This window comes from Ictidomys tridecemlineatus, chromosome Y, assembly GCF_052094955.1.
Source record: "Ictidomys tridecemlineatus isolate mIctTri1 chromosome Y, mIctTri1.hap1, whole genome shotgun sequence".
Classification (NCBI taxonomy): Eukaryota; Metazoa; Chordata; class Mammalia; order Rodentia; family Sciuridae; genus Ictidomys; species Ictidomys tridecemlineatus.
Genome location: NC_135494.1, coordinates 13,056,128 through 13,073,491, shown reverse-complemented (window position 1 = coordinate 13,073,491; position 17,364 = coordinate 13,056,128).

The window sequence follows — 17,364 nt, the reverse complement described above, 5'->3', positions numbered from 1 at the left end:
AGTATCTTTAGGCCAACAGCTAAATTCTGAGCTTAATGTCTCCCACCAGAATGTGCTTACCCTGAAACCCCACCATCAGGATGCAGAGGAGCTTAACCAGGAGGCTCATCCTGCAGTGTCTACAGAACCTGCTGCTCTGGACCCAAGGACAAGGCAGGGGGGCTGGGCACCTGTTATAAGTCCACCTGCTCTGGAATTGGCACTCAAATCCAGGGGTTAAAACACCCTAGGCACAGCTGGCCATGGAGTTCATTTGCATACCTGATGGCCTGAGGCAGAGCTACTCTCCAGGATTCCCAGGAACTGGCAGGCTCTCTCCACCTGTGGCTCTATAGAGGTAGCCAGGGGATGCATGAGCCTCTGGTCCCTTTGAAGCTACACTGAGTGGGACAAAGGTGCTGCCAGCTCCCAGGCACCTCTCCAGAAAATAGAGTGAGGTTACCCAGAGCCAGCCAGACACCTGCAGAGAAGTCCCTATCCACTCTGCTGCCATGACAGTGAGGGGCAGCTCTGGTTTCTAAAGTAGATGCCAAGCTGACAGAAGCCTAGCAACTATGTGTCCCAGGAGGACTGGGCCCACTGACCTTCTTCATCACTGGACTCTGTGAGCAGACAGTCCAGTGAATCCCTGAACTTCACCTTGAGTGGAATAAAGGAAGAACTAAGAGGGAGCATAGATCTTCAACCATCCCCAGGATAGCTGAGGACTCAGGAGGGACCAGTGGACAAGTGCTGGATTTTTTAGTTCCAGATCAGAGCCTTTGGATATTATATTGCTATATTAAGAATTTCCTCCATCTGATGAGATAACATGGGACTAGAAATCTGATTCTTATTTAACTCTGAAAGCATTTCAAATTACTTCAAGAAATTAACTAAGGAAAATACAGCCAACATTGTATTCTTTTTATACTTTGGAACTGTAGTGACATCACTTGGCCCAAAACATATGTGCCACCCATGAGGTGGGTCCCATTTTAGCCAGAGGTCACCTGCTCCCTCCCTGAGTCCTGAGGGCCACTCAGCCTTGAAGACAATTCAAGGTCCAGGTAGAAACAACCCAAGAGTCTCCTCTGAAAGATCACATCTCCCCCATGGTGGAGGGCCATCCTGGTTGTCTGTCCTCTGCATGGAAATAGTGACAGGGCAGGCTATTCAGCAAATCTTCCTGTGTGAGCCCCTCCAGGGTGCAGAGACCCTTGGAGAAGTGAGGTCACTGGTGACCATGAAGGAGAGAAGCTGAAGGTGCAGGGAGGGAGACACAGTTGTTTTAGTACATGAAGAATTGGTTTTTCACCATTCAGGTCTCTTAGTGTGGGCCACCAGTGCAGGTCCTCTCCTATGCTGGCCTGCCTCATATGAAATGTTCCTGGCAGATGTGATGGAGGATATTCACATGGGGGGATAATTCAGAATTAACTAGATGGGCCCTGAGGGTGTTCTCATAAGAGAGCAGGAGATCTAACATGGAAGAGGGGAGGCCATGGAAACAGGGACATAGTCACTGTGGGGATGTGGGGGCTCAGCCAGGGGAGCTGTAGCCTCCAGAAAGTGAAGACAGTGCTGGCTGGTGCAGGAGTCCTTCCACTAGTGCCCTGGGCCTGTCTCATGGAAAGAGACCCAGCCTTCTGTACTCCAAAATCCTGAGCAATTGTCTGCTGTTCTAAGGCAACAGCTTTTTGAACCTGTGTTATGACAGCCCTAATTGGCTGACAAAAATAGGGCTTACAAAACCCAGACTGAAGGGGCTGAGGTCATTTGTATCTCATTGACTTTCTAATGCTGCACATAGTGGATAGATAGAGGCTTCTCTGGTGGAACAAATGCACATCTTCCCACTGTGTGTATGATATCAAGCCAGAGCTTGCGGCCCCAAAGGTGGAGAAGACAGGCATGTACACACCGTGACCTGGGGTTGTAACAAAGGGATGGACTTCACTGCAGATCAACCCACACAGAGACAGGAGGACAACTTACACCTATATCTCCTTCTGGCCAGTGAAGTGGGCTTCTAAGGGTTATGGGAAGTCAATGATGTCCTGGGTGGTCTTGATTGGATGTAGTTGTATCTTTGAAAGTTTTTATTACTTTTTTCTGTGTTCTGGTTTCATGGTCAGCACTCCAGCTCTTAATCTTAGGGGGCTTAATTCAAAGTCCTTGGTCTAAGGTTCTGTTGGTTTGAAGATTTTGGTTCTTCCAGGCTCAGGGTCAACCTTAGGTGAGACTTCTATGTGTGTCCCAGGGTATTTTCTATAAAACATCACACAATAGCTAGAAATGAGACAGTTATTTGGAAAGCAAGCAGTAGGAGAGAAGTCTTAACTCCACTCTGATTGGAATGATTAGGAGGCTGGGGCATGTGGATGTTCAGGAGAGACAGAGAGCAAAGAATCATGGGGAGGTCAGTGACTGTGGCTGGCATGGCCAAAGCAAGGATTCTGCCTTCTGTGGAGTCCTGGGGACATGACTCCTGTTTTTTTTGATGAATCTATTCATGGCAAATGAACTTGTGTCCTGAGAGATGCTTCGGAGTTGTAATGGGTTTACATAGGCCTTAGTGGTGCCCAGGAAGAGGCTTGGCCTAGAGCAGGGGCAGGCTCAAGAGAATAAGGTGACCCTAAGCACTTTCAGTTAAGAATGAAAACTGACTAGGTATATCTTATGCAATGTCTTCATTCTAAGATATTCAAGGGTGCATAAAAAAGGCACTATGATTTTCTCCAATTTGTGTGTATATCTCATGGTCTATGGTTTGGTCCAGCTGCAGTCATCCTTGGAATCTTTAGTATTCAATTAACAGATGAGGGACATTCACAGGATGGATCATTTTCCCAGAGCCACATGGAGAGAGGGATGGAGAAGGGGGCTGTCAGAGCTGTCCCTAGTCTGCCTCCTGGGATGGCCTGAGACCCTCAGCAGCCTCCTGGTGGAGCAGAAGCTGAAGTGAGATTGATGTCTTACATGTAACAGAGGAGGCACATGCCCTAAAAACAGAACAGCAATTGGCAGAGTAGCATCAGTCCAGATGCACCAGGCACCATGGCCATGTCAGCGAGAGCCAGTAGGAGCTGGGAGCCAGGCCTGGTTTGTGCCTCTGCCAGACTGGGACCCTGTTGGTCCTCAGGCAGACCCTAGAGAGGATAGAGATCCTCTCTTCTACAACAGAAGAAGGGAAACTAGCGACGTGGTCCATTTTAGGATTCACTAGCCTCTAATCAGAAGTAACATGAAGACCCTAAAGTATCAACAGCAAGCACGTGTTCACACCATGTGCTGTGACTGTGATCAGAGACAAAACAGGTGGACAACATCATCTGAAAAAAAACATCACATGTCACAGACTGAGTATGAGGGTCCTCCTTCCTCAGGTCAGAGGAGCAGGAGAGAGAGGAGCCCAGCAGGTCCATGTGCATGAGGTTTGTCGTGAGGCTGCTCCTGCTCAGAGAAGGTTGAGATTCTGAAGTAATATTCAGGGACTGTCATAGGGAGAAACATCTCCCTGGTCTTAGTGGCTCAGATAATAAAGGTGTGTCTTATTAATTTTCTGCAGCCTAAAGGACCAAAGTCAAGGGGCGGCAGATGACACTTCTGTTGTAGGCTCTCTTCCTAGGGCTCCCTTCCTATCCTCACAGGCTTCTCCTTGTGGCCTTAGAGGAATGGAGAAAGCTCCATGGACAGAGAGCTCCCTGGATGTCTATTCAGAACAATACAGTTCCTGTGGGATCAGCCTCATCTGGATGACCTTGTTTAACTTTCATCCCTTCTTATAGACTACTTCTGCAAACACAAAAACAATGAGGTGAGACATCAACATATGAATGGGGGCAGTTTAACTAACAATAAAGAAGTGGCCTTAGTGACTAGATATAAGGGTGCAAAGTCAGAGCAGGGCATTTAGTCTCAGAGAACCAACACAGAGAGCTTTGTCCACACCTCAGCCCCCAGGCAAGTCCTCCACATGCTCCTCTCCACACAGAGTCCCCTATTTAAGCCTGGAGATCTTTCCGGTAGGTAAGGAACAGTATCACACTATTACTTACCTACTATTTCCAAGAGCAAGGGTCTCTTTGCAAATTGTGGTCTCTTCTGACACCTACTGGTTGCTTATTGTTATTGCACCTCACAAGGTCAGAGTTTGGTCCCAAGGAGGCTTCCTGGAGTCCCTTCTCTATTCCTGATGAAGATATTTCTATTGCTATCATCACCAGAAGAATTCTGTAGAGAACAGAAAATGATCCCTCCTCTGGTGCAGACACCAACTTGAGAGCACAAGACAAACAGGTAATTTCATATTCAGAAAATAAAATAGTCCTAGGACAGTAGGAGCTGGACACTGTGATCCAGGTAAGATGCCACAGGTGTGGATTTACAAAGGCTTCTGAGGGCTGCAGGGCATATTGTCAGAGGTGGCTAGAACCCTGTTTTCCTGATCTAGATATGTACATTCCGCCCCATTCCTACCATCCCGGAACCATTCCAGAGCAGACGCTGAACCACAGCAGCTATAATAGATGAGTAAGGACACGCTTATGCCCAGTGGCTTAGAAGGTGTATTCTGAGCTGCAGTTCCATGAAAAACCTTGTGAATTTTTTAGACCAATACTGGCCAACAGAATCTCCTGCTATTATGAAGAGATCTATGTTTGAGCTGTCCCCTGTGGCAGCCTTTAGCCACACATGGCCTGTGAGATGAAGCATGGGAAAGATCCAAGTGCAAAGGAAATGTTCATTGTAAAATTTAAATGAATCTAAGTTTATAGAGTCACTGTGCCTAGTGTGCTCCATGTGAGACAGCACAATTCTAAAAGCAATATCAGCACAATTTCTTCTGCAACCAGGATGCTAACTGACAGTCACACAGTCTGCCCCATGCCATGGCAATAGTAATGGACAGTGGCGTCCTCAGCCTCCAAGCTGCCACTGTAAGGCAGACATTAGAAAGGTGATGTCCTGTCACTCTGATGTCTTTTTTCTGCTGGGATGGTTTCTAAAGATTTTTGTTCCTTTGAATGGCTCATGTTTCCCTGCTCCTTAGTGTGCCTTGCCTTCTTCTGTTGAACTGCAGACTTTGAAATAAACGTTCACCTGCCCAGTCTTTGAATTCTCATGTGGAACCACTTCACTGATGATCTGAGATCTGGGGTCTGTCTGGGTAAAGGCTTTGATCTTTCTTGGGCATGCTGGTGCCTGAGTATGTGCTTCCCCTCCCAATTTCCCTAGAATCCATGGCTATTTAGAAATGAGCTCGTTATACTGAGGATCCTGTGGAAGCTTCTTTAGGGCTAGGTTAGCTGTGTGTTTCCTGATTCTTTTTCCTTCATTCAGTGGTCACACAAAGTGGCACCCACAACTGCTGTCCAAAGTTCCCTAACCTGAGAACTGAGCCTTGCACTTATCCCTATCTGTGTTTGGAGTCAAGTGATAGAGAGAGCAGTCCACCAGTCAGTCTACAGATGAGGTAGAAAGTCACAAGTAAGTGCTGCTCTGTTCCTCTTAGGCCACTGGAGGGATCAGAGAATTGGGCCCTTTGTTCTCTATCTTGCCTCTTCCCTCTGGGATGTGGTAGGAAAAGGAGTACAAAGGTCCAAGTGATTCCTGCTGTAACTCAAGTAGTCTTTTCTTGACAAGATATCATTTTTATGTTTCAGAAGAATTTGGAGTGTAATCAGAATTTTTATTAGGTTTTCCCATTTAGTTTTCAGTTTTTTTAATTTATTTTACTTTTATGTTTCAATAGGGAAAAAATTCCAAAAATCCTTATTTAAATAGTGTTATGCTGACCCTGTCATCAATTAAAAAACTATTCATTGATGAAATTGATTAAAATTAAAAAAATATTTAATAAGACCATTCTTTTCAATTTTAAGGATTGAGTTTTCTAACTGCTCTGAAATTTATTTTACATTATACTAACAAATTCTTTATTTTAACTTTAGTTGTATTCTTGATAGAATATATTAAATTTGAAGTCTAAACCTTAAGCATAGTATATTTTTCAAAGTAGGATAATTTGTTTATTTAGTTCATTTTTTAAAAAATTCTGTTATACAATATTAAAACACTTGTTCATGGATCAGTGTAGTTAGTAGCATACAGTTTGAAGCAGATGAAATGAAGTATCATGGCCCTGCCATTACCCTGAAATATGGAGCCCCTCCCTCTCAGTCATGTGAGCTCAGCTTCAACTATCATCATTTCTATAGGCTTTTCTTTATTTTCACATTTATGTCCATATAGGATACAGGTTTTGCTATCTCTAGATCTAGATGTTTAAAACTCTGTTCAAAAGCTGGAACCCATGCATGATATTCAGTTTACAAAATGAACTTCCAGTTTCACTTAGGATTTAGTAGGCCTCAGCAGGTTATCAGAATCACTGCAGTAAGTACATAAGAAAATAACTATAAAATAACCACTTTACACTCAAGCTTGTCACATTCAGAAGCCTTGGAAGAAATGAAAAGGAGACCTACAACTCCTGAGACAAATTGGGCCTTTTAGGGGAGCTAAAAGGCCCAAAACATCATTTTTGTGTTTCTCCTATAACATCTTGAGTGTCCCCAGCACACTGTCATGGCTCTGGCAGAAGACCCTTCACCCTCCCTTCTGCTCCTGCCCTGCCCCTCTGATGAGGTCTTAAAAAAAGCTTGAGCTCTAAGCTAGGTACATGGTCCAGAGTCCTTGACTATGCTCTGTGCACCTAAGATCCCAGGATATTTCTCTTCAACAGACAGAATCTGCAGTGCTTCTCCCCTGACAAGCAGCATATGTGGCAGCTGGGCCACCCTGCAGAGAGGGCTGTGGGGTTTTATACCTTTTTTTATAGTTAATTTTTATAGCTTGCACAAAGCAATAATACCAGCCTCCTCAGTCTCCACTCTCCTGAAGTCCAGAATGAAATCTGTCCCTGACCCTCTGCTACTGAAGTTGTTTGAGACTCAGAGATAATCGGAAGCTCAAAAGATCAAAAGCGACATAGACTCTCCTTCCTTCTGCAAGAATCAATGTATCCATCTGACTGTAAAAGGCTCTGTGTGGATCTGCAGGAGGTGGATGAGTGAGAGGCAGGAGGGATGAGCCTGGGTCATCACAGTAGCACCTTTGGGTCCTTAAATGAGAGAGAAATGAAAGGTTATACTACCATTATGAGCCATGTTCATGATTTCTCTCCCAACTTTAATCTCAGGCTACTGTGAGGTGTGTGTGTGTGTGTGTGTGTGTGTGTGTGTGTGTGTTTTGGGTGTGAGTGTGGGTGTGTGTATGTATGTGTGTGGCAGTGGAGGGGATTGAAATTGGATCATGTTCAAAAAATACCCACATTCTGTTGGAATATAGAATTGCCATGTGCAATGTCTCCCAAACTCACCTGCAGAACCCTCTCTTTATATCTCCCAGTGTCCACTGTTACCAAGATTGTTTACCTTCATAAATCTTCTTTAATTTTATCCATCACAACCCTATATGTCCATCATGTTGTGAAAACTCACATTTGTAGCACAAAGAAAGAGCAAACATGGGGGACATTGGGGCCCCAGATCTCACCCTCCTCCCCCTTTTTTTCTCATACCCTGTCTCCTCACCAAGGATCCAGGGGATTAGCAGCCCCAGGATCTGAGAAAGGAGCTTAACATTTTTTGGGGGGGGACAGGTATCAGGATTGAACTCAGGGGCACTTGATCACTGAGCCACATCCCAGGCCTGTTTTGAGAGACAGGGTCTCAGTGAGCTGCTTAGCGCCTTTTTGTTGCTGAGTTTGACTTTGAACTCGTGATTCTCCTGACTCAGCCTCATGAGCTGCTGGCACCACCGGTCTGCACCACTGTACCAGACCAGGGAGCCTCATTTTATAAAGTTGAGTTGAGGAGTCCTGGTCAGTCAAGGCCAGATTTAGCTGAGCTCTTATCTCAGACTTCATCTCAGATGCCACAGTGTGCAGGACACCAAGAGTACATGGGTTCTGTCCTTTGAACAAAGTCATTTAAAATATCTTGTAGGTTTTGGAGAAAAACCAGTGAGAAAAAGTCCATGCTGCTGCCTGCAGAAGAGGGCGAGATCTGACTGTGGACGTTTAAATCCATGTGGAAGACATGTTCAGATGATGAGATCCCTTAAAAAGACTCAGGTAACTAATACTGTTTTGCAAGAACTCTGTTTTTCCATTTCCCTTACCTTACATATGGGGGACCAGGAGGCTTTCGTATTTCAGTGGTTTTCATATTTTAGAATCTTTGAGTCAACTTAACCAGCTGAGCATCCCATCCCCAATTCCAAACCTCCCTGGAACCATCCAATGTCTCATATTGTGGAGCACTTTGGATTCTGGATGTTAGGAGAGGTGGTGCTCAGCTTGCCCTAGAGTAGAATGACACAGACTGAAAATCACAGGGCATGCCCTATAAGGAAGCTGTGACTAACTGTGTGTGTGCATGTGTGTGAGTGTGTGGGTGTCTGTGTGTCAGTATGTGAAGTATGTGTATCTGTGAGTATGTGTCTGTGTGTGTCTGTGAGTGTGTGTATGTCTGTGTGTGTCTATGGGTGTGAATGTGTGTGTGTCTGTGTGTGTGACTGTGTGTGAGTGTGAGTTTGAGTGTATGTGTACATTTGTGTGAGTGTGTGTTTCTGTGTGTGTGAGTGAGTGTGTGTGTGTGTGTGTATGTCTCTGTGGGTCTATGTGAGTGTGTCTGTGTATGTGAGTATGTGTTAGTATGTGTAGTATGTGTGTCTATGAGTGTGAGTGTATTTGTCTGTATGTGAGTGTGTGTGTCTATGAATATGTGTATGTCTGCCTGTGTAAGTGTGTGTGTCTGTGTGAATGTGTGTGAGTGTGACTGTGTGTGTGTGTCTGTGTGTGAGTATGTGTCTGTGGGTATGTGTATGTCTGTGTTTGTCTCTCTGTGTGTGAGTGTGACTGTGTGTGTGTGTATTTGTGTGTGTGTATGTGTGTATGTAAGTGTGTTTGTGTCTGTGCCTGTGTGTGTCTCTGTGTGAGTGTGTGCATGTCTGGGTGTGTGTATGTGTTTCTGTGTCTGTGTGAGTCTGTGTGTGTGTGTGTGCGTGCCCCAGCAGTGGTGATCAACACCTAAGGGTCCCATTCTCAGCAGGCCTGCTCTCACCTGATGAGCAGGGGCTGCACTTTCACTGCTGGGCTCCCCTAACTCCACCTCTCTGAGATCAACGCAAGAGGATCCTGAGGTGAGGGCCTCAGAGCCCACCCCTGGCTGGTGTTGTGAAGCTGGAAAGACAGCAGGTGGGCAGAGCAGCTTGGAGCTTCACAGACACACCTGCCTCACATGTGGCTATGTCTCCTGACCTTGGCACAAACAAACCCAGGGGGTGAGGGTTTTGGGGCTGCAAGTAGCCTGAACCTGCTACTTTCGGCTTCTTATCCTGGTCCAGGCCATGATCAGACCTTGGCTTAAGCACCCAGGATGGCTTCTGTCATATCCAGGTGACACTATGACATCACAGTGAGGAAAGATGGGAATGGATCCCATGATGCTTAACCTCAGGCTGACAAAGAGGCTGTGGCTGGAGGTCACGTCTCCCTGTCTCTGTGCAGGTCACATTTCCTGTGCCCCATGACACTTCCTGGATCTATGCTGGCCACCTCCTGCATCACCTAAAACTTCATGCTGACACCTGTTAAACTGACCAGCTTTCACCAGTGGTAATGTCATCAGAAGAACAATTCCTGAAGCTCTTCCAGAATTGACACTTTTTCCAGTCACTTTCTTAAAATGTGGAGATAGATTCCTAATAGCCACAGATCACCAGGATCTATAGTCCTTGCCTCAAAAATGGAACACTTTCTTCATAATTAGTCCCTTGTACTATGGGATCTGACGACCTTGAATTCATCATTTCACTCAGTATAATGGAAGAGTGACCATGACAATCCTTTGGGTCAAGAACTTTGACCAGAAGACCAAAGTGAGTAGATACAAGTTTCCAAGGTGCTCCATGGGCACAATAGAGAGGGTGGGGATGGCCCTGCTATTCTGAAGAGCTAATATTCTATGTCTGAGAGAAACAGAACTACATAGGGTCAGTGCCTCTGAGCCTTCTCCATACCAGGAAGGACAGGGAATCAACTCCATGGGGCCCAGGGCCACTATAGCTTGATTTGTGTGGGTTTGTCTTCTGTTAACACCACTGCACCTGCATTTATAATAATATCATGGTCAAGTGCACTAGGTTGATTATTTTTCTGTAAATGAGTTGCTTGGTTTAATGGTGTATTATATAAGAATTATAGCACACATGAAAACTCTCAGGAGCTCTCCACATGTTTCTGGCTGACACAGGACTGAAAGCAAAGGCACAAACAATAACCTCCCCAGCTTTCCAGTGATGGCCAGGTCAACTGTGGTAAGATGGATGTCGGGTGTCAGTCGGGTCTCATGGTGTTGATAGAATAATGGGGGTCAACAGTGTCCAGCCCTCTTGGTGAGTTGGATGCCTTCAAGTGCCAGCAGTCACATGAACTGGGTGAAAAGAGACTGATTCTGTAGGAGTCCAAGGAGGAACCTCCATGACATTGGTTCATGAGCCTAAATGGGGGAGTAGATGGCTATGTAGAATCTTTGTTTGTTCTTGCTAATTATTGGCAGTCCTTGCTCAGTAATGATCTTTAAATGATCATTTATTTGGCAAGTACTTATTTTAAATTCTGACCCATTTTTAAATATCTGGCCATACCTGTTCCAAAGGGAATTGTTTCTAATGCACCCACTTTGTTTCTTCCAAGGCCTGGTAATCAGTTAAAAAAGGTTGTCAACAGCATTGCCTTGCCCATCTCTGTTTGGATCTCAGTCCCAGAGGCCACAAACCTCAGAAGGAGAGAGACCATGGTGCATTTCTAGTTCAGGTCTCCAGGTCTCTTAGCCCAAGAGAGGACAGACAGTAGGTACAATTCCAGGTTTTCAGGCCAAAAGACTCTGGGTTGATATCCATGCAACCTAGCAAGGACCTAAAAACTTAGAGAGATCCTGTATCAAATAAATAGATAGATAGATAGATAGATATAAATACAAATATGACCATGAATGTAGCTGAGTGGTAGTGCATGTCTGGGTATAATACCAAGTTTGAATAAAATATTGAAAAAAATAAAAAAAGAAAGAAAACAGCTATCTATGCTGTAATAAAAACCCCTGGAGAAGTTTGTGTGCACAGCACTCAGGGTGAGAGGCCAGTCTGAACATCGTCATCCTATGAGTGCCAGGCAGGCGTCACCCAGCCGGGTGAAACCACAGGGATGGGAAATCATGAAGGTCTGCAGCAGAGAGGGGGGTGAGGAGCAGCTGGAGCTCAGACAGTGTGAGGGCAGGACCTGCACTGTGCCAGGCCACACTGTTGGACCCACGTCACTGTCCACTTGTTTAGTTCCACAGAATGCACAAAGTTACCCTGGTCTTATCTGTAGACTTGTGCAGAGGTGGATGAATTGTAAAAGAAGCAACAGAGTCTGGGGGGGGTGGAGAGGCTGTGAGAGCAGGGGGGACACAGGAGAAGTCTGTATCTCACCCAGTGTTGCTGGCAACATAAACTACACTGAAAATCAAAGTCTTAATATATTTCCATGTGGAATACATGGAGAGGCCTGTCTTTTCTGCACGACACTAACTATTGCCATTAGAGTCCCTTGAAGTCTAAATTCTGTCCTGTAACATATCATTGAGGCTATTATCATGGTCATCTGCTGGGAACAAGCTTAAGGAAAGAGGGTTAAGAGGAACCTTATGGACCCTTCCACAAACCCTCCCTATGCCCCTGAGACCCTGATGCCTCTGAGCAGTGCCCTTAGCAGGTAGAGGCAGCAGGAGGAGCAGCTGGGGCAGCCCAGCCTCACACTTCTGCTCCTGGGAGGTTTTTGTCATGGACTATATCACTGTGGGAGGGTAACTGCTATCTTGTTGACAATAACAAGTGGCAAAATCTTCAGGCTCCAGGCTGCTGATGGTGAGAGTAAAATCTGTCCCAGATCCACTGCCACTGAACCTCGAGGGGATCCCAGGTTGCAAACTGTTTGAAAGATAGATGAGGAGCTTAGGAGCTTGCCCTGGTTTCTGCTGGTACCAGTTTAAATTACTGCCAATACCCTGACTGGCCCTGCAGGTGAGGGTGACTCTGTCTCCACGAGACACAGGCTAGGAGGATGAAATCTGAGTCATTGTGATGTCACATTAGACACCTGCCATTGGAAACATAAAAAGAAATATCGTTGTAAGTAGTGATGTTGCAAGAGGACTTTCCTAAGTAGCCAGGCAGCACTGACCACACTGTGATTAGTAAACCCCCAGGGTTGTTCTTCCTTAACTGGGAGGCAGAGCAGCAGGAGACCCAAGAGCTGAGCAGGGGCCCTCATGGCCATGCTGTGTCCTGACTGGGGCTGACTCCTGCACAGGGTGTGAGCAGCCTCTTAAGAAGTTCTCAGGGCAGTGGGCTGTGCTGTGGGCACATGCAAATCAGCAGGGCTGGGCAGGCTGGGCACAGCTGTAGGGCGGGCTCCTACTGGTCAATCAACACAGGCTCTGTGTGTCCAGCTATCCCAGGTCAGACCAGGGCAGCTCAGATTTGCTTGGGGGAACATGGTTCCCTGGGGACACAGGACACAGTCAGCGCCCTGAGCTGTGAGGGTCAGCAAAAACTCACCAGAGCCTCATCTCAGGCAGAGTCCAATTTTCTTAGAAATGAATGAAAGGAATATTATATGCCACATATATAATATTTAGGGGATAAATTATGTGGATATACCTGAGTTTACTCTGAATCTCTAGTATATGTCTGCACAAAGATATGCCATGACTTTTGGTTTAATGTGTGATTTTATTTTTTTTTCTTTTTTCTTTATTACTTTGTCAGTTCTGTTGATCAACACAGAGTCTCTTATATACTAACACAGCAATGAGCTATACAGAAATCGGTTTCATTTTATTTATATTCAGTGATTCTATGATTTTTCTGGGGTGCCCTTGAACCTATAATCCTCCTCCCTCAGTCACAAGGTGTCCGGGACAATAGGTGTATGCCACCCTGCCCATGGGACTCTAAGTGCGAACACCCTGAGCCTGGGAAGGTAAAGCAAGCATCTCTTGCCTAAACTCACGGCTGCCTCTCCACTCTCAAGACTGAGCAGGAGCACCATGGAGTTCAAGACCTGCACAGTGTCACCCTGCTACCTGGAACAGTGACCCTCTCATTGCTCAGGACACTGGGTGACCCACGGGAGTATGGTTTCATATAGGAGCAAATGTCATACAGATGAGCAGTTGTTCTTGACCCCCAAGGGGAAAGAAGTTCTGTGTCCAGAGTTGTGCAAGGGCAGCTCCTCCTGCTGGCTTCCCCCACACAGGGCAGAATAGCTGGCTCAGTTGGCTCACAAACGCATCTACAGTGGCTGCTGGCCACCCCTCAGACTGCATAAACAGAGGTGACTCTGGCAGGTCACAGCTGACATGATGCAGGGACTGTGCTCTCAGTGGACCATCGCAAACATACATACAACCCTGAACATCTGCTAGTCTCATTTCTGGTCTCTAAAGAATTAACTTTGACTCTCCTATGAGAATCCAAGGGGTGAAGTCAGAGGCAGGCCAAAGGCTAGGATGTGCAGAAGAACAGGGTTGTAACCCACATGAGGACAGCCATGTGGGAAGTGAGGTGTGACCAGTGTGAACTCAGAGGAGGAGGAGACAGGACAGAGAAGACCCAGGCAGGAGGGCAGAGGAGAGACACTGGAGGAGCCCAGGATCTAGAGAGAAGGCATGGGTGGTGGAGGGAATGGTGTGGCTTCACATCTTTCCCCAATCTTCTCTCCTGAGGGTCCTCAGACTGTCAGCAGCCCTGTGCACAAGCAGCATCTGAGTGGAGGATTTTCCCCTAGTGGGGACAGTAAGAAGTTCATATTCCTTGAAAGAAGTGAAGCTGCTGGTTTCCAGAATGACCTGTGTCCCTGCCCCACAGTCCTTCCAGGCAGGCAGGATGTGCAGAGGGCAGCAGGAGGCAGCAGGAGCTAAGCAGCCAGGCCTGGTCCTGATGGTGCCAGGCTGGACCCTGCTAATACTCTTGCTGAGTCAGTAAGGGATTGTCTCCTGGGACACAGAAAGAAAGACTAACATGAGTGAGACCCTGTGTTTTCTCACTTTACCAGAAGTGAGTCCTCTCTCCACATTTCTGATGAAGAGTGAGAGGGACATAACTGGACAAAAGCAGGAGGAATTGCCCTGGGGTTTCAGGAGGCAGTAGGTCATGTCAGAGTGCAGGATGGTTGGGAAGGATTTTACTACCATCTGGCAATCAGGAGGACAGCATAGTACCTTAGTGTCTGTTTTGCAGAGGAAAAGGTGGCCCTTCCATGGATGTCCTCTTGGGCCTGAGCCCTCAGCAAGGAGCAACAAAGTGTCTCTGTGGAAATCCTGGCCATGCACTGGATGGACTTTGGACACAAGTGTCCATGCTTTGTTTTAGGCCTGCCTGGCCTCCTCCAAGGCTCTGCACTGTCCCCCCAGAGTCCAGCCTGGTGTCCAACATCCCATGGGCTCTGCAGCTGGAGGCTGCCCTCCCTTGGGGCTGGTGCTTGTACTTCTGCACCTGCAGGGCATGGTGAGGGTCTTGCTCAGGAGAGTGGGCGGCAGCTCCAGTACACACTCAGGGGACTGTGCAGGTGACATGCATACAAGTTTGGATGTATGTGTGTTCACACTTGTGCACAGGTGTAGAAGTGCAATCTGAAGATAAGCTATAGCCACCTTTGATATTTTTTTTCTTTGTGAAATACAGTTAGATGAAAAATTGAAATCTTCAACTTGGAGTAAGCTAACAGTGTAAAATAGGTTACTTCCATATATAAGGCATTGTTGTCCTGAATTGAAACCTTTTTCTTTTTTTTTCTAAATGACATTTTGGGTAATTGAATAAACCCGATTTTAATGAGAATCTAACAAACATATTTCTGTACAACCTTTTGCTGGAATATACAAGTCAGATTAATTTGACCTGGGCTGGGGGTTAAGGAAGCATTTTCTCCATGCTCACCTACCCACACACTCAGAGGCTGAGGCAGACATGGTCCCTAGAGCCTGGGCTACTGTTCAAGATGTTGACACATCTTGGTGTCAACCACATGGTGCTAGTTCTGCAGGAATGCAGAATGCTAGAGTTAGGGGTTCGTAGATGCTGCCACCCAGATTTCACAGGGATTCCTGGGTGGCCAGACAAAGTGCCCCAGTGTTGGAGTCCCTGGAGGATTGCCCCTGAGAGGGGGCACTGCATGGAACTGTGGAAAGAGGCAGACGCTGCAGTGGCGATTTCCGAAACTGAGAAAATCCAGTAGCACAGACCGTGTGCTGAGGAGAGCTGCAGGGATAGAAATGGACAAAGTATGTTTCACACTGTCAGATGGGCATCATCTTTTGGGGATAGGAACATAATGAAATTTTGATATGAAATTCAGATGTCCCCCAAAACTCATGTGTGAGACAATGCAAGGCAATCTAGAGGTAAATAATTGCATTTTGAGAGTCTTCACCTGTTCTAATCAGTGCTTTAATCACCCAATTTAAATAAGCTTGGTGGTTACTCCAGGCAGGCAGGGTGTGGACAGAGAAGGCCGCTTTGGGGGCATGGCTCTGAGTGATATATTTTGCCCCTCATCTGTAGTGTCCTTCTCTTGGTCCCTGGTGCCACTTCCTAAACCACACTCCTCCACCTCATCCTTCCACCATGAAGTTCTGTCTCACCAGGGGCCCAGGGTAGTATTGAAGGCTGTCTATTGATTGAAAATCTGAACAGTGTGCCCCCAAATATACTTGTCCTCCTCTGATTGTTCTTGCCAGGTCTTGTGGTAACAGCAGTGAAAAAAGGGGACGAAAAGGACTTCTGACTTTGTTAGGGTGGAAGCTGGTCGAGTTTGGGGGAAGCCATGGTTGAAGGAAACCTGAGAGAGAAGCCTGGGCTGGGGTGAGTGTGGCACATAGATTGTGGACATGGCCCATAGGAAGGGGGCTTAGGACCTGGGTTATTTGAATAAGGTTTGAGGCTCAGACTGGAAAATACTCACAGAAGAGTTAAACCTTTTTACATTTTCTTTCTTTCTTTCTTTCTTTCTTTCTTTCTTTCTTTCTTTCTTTCTTTCTTTCTTTCTTTCTTTCTTTCTTTCTTTCTTTCTTTCTTTCTTTCTTTCTTTCTTTCTTTCTTTCTTTCTTTCTTTCTTTCTTTCTTTCTTTCTTTCTTTCTTTCTTTCTTTCTTTCTTTCTTTCTTTCTTTCTTTCTTTCTTACCTCATCCTCCCCTCCTCCTCCTCCTCCTCCTCCTCCTGCTCCTCCTTCTCCTCCTCCTCCTCCTCAAGAAAACACAAGTTGGGGCCCAGAGCTTCAGAGCTTCACTTCAGATCATGGATCTTTGAATGCTTTCCTCTACTCCCACAGTGAGGCCCACAGCAGAAGGGCATGAAGGAGAGAAGCTGCTCACCTCCTGGTGCCTAGGAAGCAGAGTGAGAAATTGAGGTGCCTTGAGGACAGGATAGAATCCTCAAGAACCTGTCCCCGGACCCTTTCTCCAGGAATTCCCAGAATGCCTGGTCAACACCCAGTTAGTCCATTGAATTATAAATCTACTGAATGGATTAATTGCAACTTTCATGCCCTCATCTTTCCACCTCTGAACGTTCCTGCAGTAATGGGAGCTTTCAGGTGATGACACCTCACATCCACACAATAACATTCTGCACCTGGACCCCTGAAACTCAAGGTGTGACTCAATAGACAAAATGCATGGAGTCCACCTGCAAGAGTCCCCATAGTCTTAACAATTCCAGCTGGTCCAAAAATCCAAGCCAAACTCTTATGATCCCAATGTTGTGTGAAGGAGAAAAAGAGAAGAAAAGAAAAAGAAAATTTGGCCAATTTGATTTTTTTTTCAATAGGGATTGAACCCAGGGGCACTTAAACATTGAGCCAATCCCCATCAGTTTTATTTTTTATTTTTTATTTTGAGACAGTATCTTGCTAAGTTGCTAGATCTTCACTAGGTTGCTGAGGCAGGTATTGATCTTGCAATCCTCCTGCCATAGGCTCCCAAGTTGCTGGACATCACAGGTGCAACACCACAGCCTGTCCATTTTTCTTTTCTGAATATCATCATCAATATGGATCTGATTAAATATACTTTTTCTCTTTGTTCCCTTAATCACTAAGTCATTCAGCCCACCATCCTGAGGAGCTGGGAACTCAGAGTCTGTCCCTCTTGGAGCTCTAAGGACACTGTGGTTGGGAGCGATGTGAGTCTCATCTGTAGGTCTCCAAAGCTTCAACCCTGGCCTTAGGGGCCTGCAAGTGTTGCACTTCCTCCTAGCTGGGTGAGGAGC